The sequence below is a fragment of the Phalangium opilio genome, unplaced genomic scaffold (assembly GCF_054372755.1).
Source record: "Phalangium opilio isolate 3A_F unplaced genomic scaffold, DU_Popi_V2 ptg000101l_1, whole genome shotgun sequence".
Lineage (NCBI taxonomy): Eukaryota > Metazoa > Arthropoda > Arachnida > Opiliones > Phalangiidae > Phalangium > Phalangium opilio.
In genome coordinates this window covers 7,357,455-7,366,141 of record NW_028324204.1, presented here as the reverse complement: position 1 = coordinate 7,366,141, position 8,687 = coordinate 7,357,455, and the positions used below count along the sequence as shown (strand labels likewise).

At 42.3% G+C, this 8,687-nt stretch overlaps 1 non-coding gene across 1 annotated transcript; it reads left to right on the top strand.

The window, feature by feature from the left end:
- The first annotated feature begins 7,511 nt into the window (after positions 1–7,511).
- Positions 7,512–7,584, top strand: TRNAI-GAU (transfer RNA isoleucine (anticodon GAU)). Its single transcript has one exon. It is a non-coding gene; the product is annotated as a tRNA-Ile (tRNA).
- The last annotated feature ends 1,103 nt before the right edge of the window (positions 7,585–8,687 follow it).

Below are 8,687 nucleotides of genomic sequence, written 5' to 3'. Positions count from 1 at the left end.
ATAACATTTTCAAAATCGACGTAACTCGGCCTAAGAAAAACATTTTGAGTATTTGTTCACTGTTTTCAAATATAACCACTGAAACCATTATTTTTGTAATTTTTGCGTTAATTCAAGCAAATGTAACGATATTCATTCAACAAACTGTTAAAATTCAATTTTAAATAAGAAATCGTTGTCACGGATTTTGTATCTTGAAGAAAAAGAACATGCGATTTTTTCGGTACACTTTTGAATGCATTTTTTTCTGGAGAAATTTTTGACCGAATTCAGCTTAATTCCCTATAAAACACTCATTAAAAGTGATTTCATCTCGATTGAACAATAAATAAAAATGTACCTCGATTTTTAATAACATTTTCAAAATCGACGTTTCACGGCCAAAGAAGCATATTTTGAGTATTTCTTCACTATTTTCAAATATAACCACTGAAACCATTATTTTTATACTTTTTGCTTTAATTCAAGCAAATGTAACGATATTCATTCAAAAAACTGTTAAAATTCAATTTTTCAATAAGAAATCGTTGTCACGGATTTTGTATCTTGAAGAAGAAAAATATGCGATTTTTTCGGTACACTTTTGAATGCATTTTTTTATGGAGAAATTTTTGACCGAATTCAGCTTAATTCCCTATAAAACACTCATTGAAAGTGATTTCATCTCGATTTAACAATAATTAAAAATTTACCTCGATTTTTAATAACATTTTCAAAATCGACGTTTCACGGCCAAAGAAGCATACTTTGAGTATTTCTTCACTATTTTCAAATATGTTCACTGAAACCATTATTTTTATACTTTTTGCTTTAATTCAAGCAAATGTAACGATATTCAATCAAAAAACTGTTAAAATTAAATTTTTCAATAAGAAATCGTTGTCACGGATTTTGTATCTTGAAAAAAAAACATGCGATTTTTTCGGTACACTTTTAAATGCATTTTTTTCTGGAGAAATGTTTGACCGAATTCAGCTTAATTCCCTATAAAACACTCATTAAAAGTGATTTCATCTCGATTGAACAATAATTAAAAATGTACCTCGATTTTTAATAACATTTTAAAAATCGACGTTTCGCCGCCAACGAAGCATATTTTGAGTATTTCTTCACTATTTACAAATATATTCACTGAAACCATTATTTTTATACATTTTGCTTTAATTCAAGCAAATGTAACGATATTCAATCAAAAAACTGTTAAAATTAAATTTTTCAATAAGAAATCGTTGTCACGGATTTTGTATCTTGAAGAAGAAAAACATGCGATTTTTTCGGTACTTTTTTGAATACATTTTTTTCTGGAGAAATTTTTGACCGAATTCAGCTTAATTCCCTATAAAACACTCATTAAAAGTGATTTCATCTCGATTGAACAATAAATAAAAATGTACCTCGATTTTTAATAACATTTTCAAAATCGACGTTTCACGGCCAAAGAAGCATATTTTGAGTATTTCTTCACTATTTTCAAATATAACCACTGAAACCATTATTTTTTACTTTTTGCTTTAATTCAAGCAAATGTAACGATATTCATTCAAAAAACTGTTAAAATTCAATTTTCAATAAGAAATCGTATTCACGGATTTTGTGTCTTGAAGAAGAAAAACCTGCGATTTTTTCGGTACTTTTTTGAATGCTTTTTTTCTGGAGAAATTTTTTTTTTCTGGAGATGAAATCACTTTTAATTAGTGTTTTATAGGGAATTAAGCTGAATTCGGTCAAAAATTTCTCAGGAAAAAAATGCATTCAAAAAAGTACCGAAAAAATCGCAGGTTTTTCTTCTTCAAGACACAAAATCCGTGAATACGATTTCTTATTGAAAATTGAATTTTAACAGTTTTTTGAATGAATATCGTTACATTGCTTGAATTAAAGCAAAAAGTATAAAAATAATGGTTTCAGTGGTTATATTTGAAAATAGTGAAGAAATACTCAAAATATGCTTCTTTGGCCGTGAAACGTCGATTTTGAAAATGTTATTAAAAATCGAGGTACATTTTTATTTATTGTCCTGACGAACATTTAATTTTTGGGCTTCCGTGGCTCAATGTTAGCGCGTTCGGCTGTTAATCGAAAGGTTGGTGGTTCGAGCCCATCCGGGAGCGGTGTTGTGAGGTCTCAGATGTAGCGTGAAAAGTCAAACTTTTTCCATAATACGTGATAACCATTTATTTTCTGAGCTTCCGTGGCTCAATGGTTAGCGCGTTCGGCTGTTAAGCAATAGGTTGGTGGTTCGAGCCCACCCGGGAGCGGTGTTTTGGGATCTCAAATGTAACGTAAATAGCCAAAGTTTTTCCACAATACCTGACGACCATTTAATTTTTGGGCCTCAGTGGCGCAATGGTTAGCGCGTTCAGCTGTTAACCGAAAGGTTGGTGGTTCGAGCCCACCCGGGAGAGGTGTTGTGGGGTCTCAAATGTAACGTAGAAAGCCAAAGTTTTTCCACAATACCTGACAACCGTTTTATTTCTGAGCTTCCGTGGCTCAATGGTTAGCGCGTTCAGCTGTTAACCAATAGGTTGGTGGTTCGAGCCCAAACGAGAGAGGATTTGTGGGGTCTCAGAAGTAGCGTGAAAAGTCGTAACTTTTCAACAATACCTGACAACCATTTAATTATTGGGCGTCCGTGGCGCAATGGTTAGCGCGTTCGGCTGTTAACCAATAGGTTGGTGGTTCGAGCCCATCCGGGAGCGGTGTTGTGAGGTCTTAGATGTGACGTAAAAAGTCAAGGTTTTTACACAATATCTGACGAGCATCTAATTTTTGGGCTTCCGTGGCGCAATGGTTAGCGCGTTCAGCTGTTAATCGAAAGGTTGGTGGTTCGAGCCCACCCGGGAGAGGTGTTGTGGGGTCTCAAATGTAACGTAGAAAGCCAAAGTTTTTCCACAATACCTGACAACCGTTTAATTTCTGAGCTTCCGTGGCTCAATGGTTAGCGCGTTCAGCTGTTAACCAATAGGTTGGTGGTTCGAGCCCACCCGGGAGCGGTGTTGTGTGATCTCAAATGTAACGTAGAAAGCCAAAGTTTTTCCACAATACCAGACGACCATTTAATTTTTGGGCTTCCGTGGCGCAATGGTTAGCGCGTTCGGCTGTTAACCGAAAGGTTGGTGGTTCGAGCCCATCCGGGAGCGGTGTTGTGAGGCCTCAGATGTGAAGTAAAAAGTCAAAGTTTTACCTCAATACCTGAAGAAAATTTAATTTTTGGGCTTCAGTGGCGCAATGGTTAGCGCGTTCGGCTGTTAACCAATAGGTTGGTGGTTCTAGCCTATCCGGGAGCGGTGTTGTGATGTCTCAGATGTAACGTAAAATGTCAGAGTTTTTCCACAATACCTGACGAACATTTAATTTTTGGGCTTCCGTGGCGCAATGGTTAGCGCGTTCAGCTGTTAATCGAAAGGTTGGCGGTTCGAGCCCACCCGGAAGAGGTGATGTGGGGTCTCAGATGTAGCGTAAAAAGTCAAAACTTTTCCACAATACGTGACAACCATTTAATTTCTGAGCTTCAGTGGCGCAATGGTCAGCGCGTTCAGCTGTTAACCGAAAGGTTGGTGGTTCGAGCCCTCCCGGGAGCGGTGTTGTGACGTCTCAGATGTAACGTAAAATGTCAGAGTTTTTCCACAATACCTGACGAGCATTTAATTTTTGGGCTTCCGTGGCGCAATGGTTAGCGCGTTCAGCTGTTAATCGAAAGGTTGGTGGTTCAAGCCCACCCGGGAGAGGTGTTGTGAGGTCTCAGATGTAGCGTGAAAAGTCAAACTTTTTCAATAATACGTGATAACCATTTATTTTCTGATCTTTCGTGGCTCAATGGTTAGCGCGTTCGGCTGTTAACCAATAGCTTGGTGGTTCGAGCCCACCCGGGAGCGGTGTTTTTGGATCTCAAATGTAACGTAAATAGCCAAAGTTTTTCCGCAATACCTGACGACCATTTTTTTTTGGGCGTCCGTGGCGCAATGGTTAGCGCGTTCGGCTGTTAACCGAAAGGTTGGTGGTTCGAGCCCATCCGGGAGCGGTGTTGTGAGGTCTCAGATGTGACGTAAAAAGTCAAGGTTTTTACACAATACCTGACGAGCATTTAACTTTTGGGCTTCCGTGGCGCAATGGTTAGCGCGTTCGGCTGTTAACCAATAGGTTGGTGGTTCGAGCCCATCCGGGAGCGGTGTTGTGAGGTCTCAGATGTGACGTAAGAAGTCAAGGTTTTTACACAATACCTGACGAGTATTTAACTTTTGGGCTTCCGTGGCGCAATGGTTAGCGCGTTCGGCTGTTAACCAATAGGTTGGTGGTTCGAGCCCATCCGGGAGCGGTGTTGTGAGGTCTCAGATGTGACGTAAAAAGTCAAGGTTTTTACACAATACCTGACGAGCATTTAATTTTTGGGATTCCGTGGCGCAATGGTTAGCGCGTTCAGCTGTTAATCGAAAGGTTGGTGGTTCGAGCCCACCCGGGAGAGGTGTTGTGGGGTCTCGAATGTAACGTAGAAAGCCAAAGTTTTTCCACAACACCTGACAACCATTTAATTTCTGAGCTTCCGTGGCTCAATGGTTAGCGCGTTCGGCTGTTAACCAATAGGTTGGTGGTTCGAGCCCATCCGGGAGCGGTGTTGTGAGGTCTCAGATGTGACGTAAAAAGTCAAGGTTTTTACACAATACCTGACGAGCATTTAACTTTTGGGCTTCCGTGGCGCAATGGTTAGCGCGTTCGGCGGTTAACCAATAGGTTGGTGGTTCGAGCCCAAACGAGAGAGGTTTTGTGGGGTCTCAGATGTAGCGTGAAAAGTCGTAACTTTTCCACAATACCTGACAACCAATTAATTTCTGAGCTTCCGTGGCTCAATGGTTAGCGCGTTCGGCTGTTAACCAATAGGTTGGTGGTTCTAGCCCATCCGGGAGCGGTGTTGTGATGTCTCAGATGTAACGTAAAATGTCAGAGTTTTTCCACAATACCTGACGAACATTTAATTTTTGGGCTTCCGTGGCGCAATGGTTAGCGCGTTCAGCTGTTAATCGAAAGGTTGGCGGTTCGAGCCCACCCGGAAGAGGTGATATGGGGTCTCAGATGTAGCGTAAAAAGTCAAAACTTTTCCACAATACGTGACAACCATTTAATTTCTGAGCTTCAGTGGCGCAATGGTCAGCGCGTTCAGCTGTTAACCGAAAGGTTGGTGGTTCGAGCCCTCCCGGGAGCGGTGTTGTGACGTCTCAGATGTAACGTAAAATGTCAGAGTTTTTCCACAATACCTGACGAGCATTTAATTTTTGGGCTTCCGTGGCGCAATGGTTAGCGCGTTCAGCTGTTAATCGAAAGGTTGGTGGTTCAAGCCCACCCGGGAGAGGTGTTGTGAGGTCTCAGATGTAGCGTGAAAAGTCAAACTTTTTCCATAATACGTGATAACCATTTATTTTCTGATCTTTCGTGGCTCAATGGTTAGCGCGTTCGGCTGTTAACCAATAGCTTGGTGGTTCGAGCCCACCCGGGAGCGGTGTTTTTGGATCTCAAATGTAACGTAAATAGCCAAAGTTTTTCCGCAATACCTGACGACCATTTTTTTTTGGGCGTCCGTGGCGCAATGGTTAGCGCGTTCGGCTGTTAACCGAAAGGTTGGTGGTTCGAGCCCATCCGGGAGCGGTGTTGTGAGGTCTCAGATGTGACGTAAAAAGTCAAGGTTTTTACACAATACCTGACGAGCATTTAACTTTTGGGCTTCCGTGGCGCAATGGTTAGCGCGTTCGGCTGTTAACCAATAGGTTGGTGGTTCGAGCCCATCCGGGAGCGGTGTTGTGAGGTCTCAGATGTGACGTAAGAAGTCAAGGTTTTTACACAATACCTGACGAGTATTTAACCTTTGGGGTTCCGTGGCGCAATGGTTAGCGCGTTCGGCTGTTAACCAATAGGTTGGTGGTTCGAGCCCATCCGGGAGCGGTGTTGTGAGGTCTCAGATGTGACGTAAAAAGTCAAGGTTTTTACACTATACCTGACGAGCATTTAATTTTTGGGATTCCGTGGCGCAATGGTTAGCGCGTTCAGCTGTTAATCGAAAGGTTGGTGGTTCGAGCCCACCCGGGAGAGGTGTTGTGGGGTCTCAAATGTAACGTAGAAAGCCAAAGTTTTTCCACAACACCTGACAACCATTTAATATCTGAGCTTCCGTGGCTCAATGGTTAGCGCGTTCGGCTGTTAACCAATAGGTTGGTGGTTCGAGCCCATCCGGGAGCGGTGTTGTGAGGTCTCAGATGTGACGTAAAAAGTCAAGGTTTTTACACAATACCTGACGAGCATTTAACTTTTGGGCTTCCGTGGCGCAATGGTTAGCGCGTTCGGCGGTTAACCAATAGGTTGGTGGTTCGAGCCCATCCGGGAGCGGTGTTGTGAGGTCTCAGATGTGACGTAAGAAGTCAAGGTTTTTACACAATACCTGACGAGTATTTAACTTTTGGGCTTCCGTGGCGCAATGGTTAGCGCGTTCGGCTGTTAACCAATAGGTTGGTGGTTCGAGCCCATCCGGGAGCGGTGTTGTGAGGTCTCAGATGTGACGTAAAAAGTCAAGGTTATAAAGATGAAGGTTAATTTGTCTCACTTAATTTAAATTCGAATTTTTAACTAGCACTCTCGGCAACGGCCATATCTTAGGCCGAGTTACGTCGATTTTGAAAATGTTATTAAAAATCGAGGTACACTTTTATTTATTGTTCAATCGAGATGAAATCACTTTTAATGAGTGTTTTATAGGGAATTAAGCTGAATTCGGTCAAAAATTTCTCCAGAAAAAAATGCATTCAAAAAAGTACCGAAAAAATCGCAGGTTTTTCTTCTTCAAGACACAAAATCCGTGAATACGATTTCTTATTGAAAATTGAATTTTAACAGTTTTTTGAATGAATATCGTTACATTGCTTGAATTAAAGCAAAAAGTATAAAAATAATGGTTTCAGTGGTTATATTTGAAAATAGTGTAGAAATACTCAAAATATGCTTCTTTGGCCGTGAAACGTCGATTTTGAAAATGTTATTAAAAATCGAGGTACATTTTTATTTATTGTCCTGACGAACATTTAATTTTTGGGCTTCCGTGGCTCAATGTTAGCGCGTTCGGCTGTTAATCGAAAGGTTGGTGGTTCGAGCCCATCCGGGAGCGGTGTTTTGGGATCTCAAATGTAACGTAAATAGCCAAAGTTTTTCCACAATACCTGACGACCATTTTTTTTTGGGCGTCCGTGGCGCAATGGTTAGCGCGTTCGGCTGTTAACCGAAAGGTTGGTGGTTCGAGCCCATCCGGGAGCGGTGTTGTGACGTCTCAGATGTTACGTAAAAAGTCAAGTTTTTTGCACAATACCTGACGAGCATTTAGGTTTTGGGCTTCCGTGGCGCAATAATTAGCGCGTCCAGCTGTTAATCGAAAGGTTGGTGGTTCGAGCCCATCCGGGAGCGGTGTTGTGAGGTCTCAGATGTGACGTAAAAAGTCAAGGTTTTTACACAATACCTGACGAGCATTTAAATTTTGGGCTTCCTTGGCGCAATGGTTAGCGCGTTCGGCTGATAACCAATAGGTTGGTGGTTCGAGCCCACCCGGGAGCGGTGTTGTGTGATCTCAAATGTAACGTAGAAAGCCAAAATTTTTCCACAATACCTGACGACCATTTAATTTTTGGGCTTCCGTGGCGCAATGGTTAGCACGTTCGGCTGTTAACCTATAGGTTGGTGATTCGAGCCCAACCGAGAGAGGTGTTGTAGGGTCTCAGATGTAACTTAATAAGTCATAACTTATCCACAACACCTGACAACCATTTAATCTCTGAGCTTCCGTGGCTCAATGGTTAGCGCGTTCGGCTGTTAACCAATAGGTTGGTTGTTCGAGCCCATCCGGGAGCGGTGTTGTGAGGTCTCAGATGTAACGTAAAATGTCAGAGTTTTTCCACAATACCTGACGAACATTTAATTTTTGGGCTTCCGTGGCGCAATGGTTAGCGCGTTCGGCTGTTAACCAATAGGTTGGTGGTTCGAGCCCATCCGGGAGCGGTGTTGTGAGGTCTCAGATGTGACGTAAAAAGTCAAGGTTTTTACACAATACCTGACGAGCATTTAATTTTTAGCTTCCGTGGCGCAATGGTTAGCGCGTTCAGCAGTTAACAAATAGGTCAGTGGTTCGAGCCCACCCGGGAGCGGCGTTGTGGGATCTCAAACGTAACGTAGAAAGCCAAAGTTTTTCCGCAATACCTGACGACCATTTAATTTTTGGGCTTCCGTGGCGCAATGGTTAACGCGTTCGGCTGTTAACCAATAGGTTGGTGGTTCGAGCCCACCCGGGAGCGGTGTTTTTACATCTGCGAGTGACGTATGTCACGGAGAGGTTCTGTAACGATCGTGTGTGTGTGTCTGTCTGTGTGTGTGTGTGTCTGTGTGTGTGTCTGTTGTTACACCCACGTGACCGCGTTCGCAGTTTCCAAATCGGAGCAAACGTGTTCGCCACTTCCGAACTGCATTCACAGTCACGGAAATGGCTCCTCTACTTGAGTTTTCACACCACCATCTTCTGGTCTTTGTCCATTCCACACGGACACCAAACTGTACATACTGGCTTCTAATCACCATCATCTTCTGGTCTTTGTTTATGTCCATCCCACATGGACACCAGTCTGTACATACTGGCTTCTAACACCACCATTATCTGGTCTTTGTTT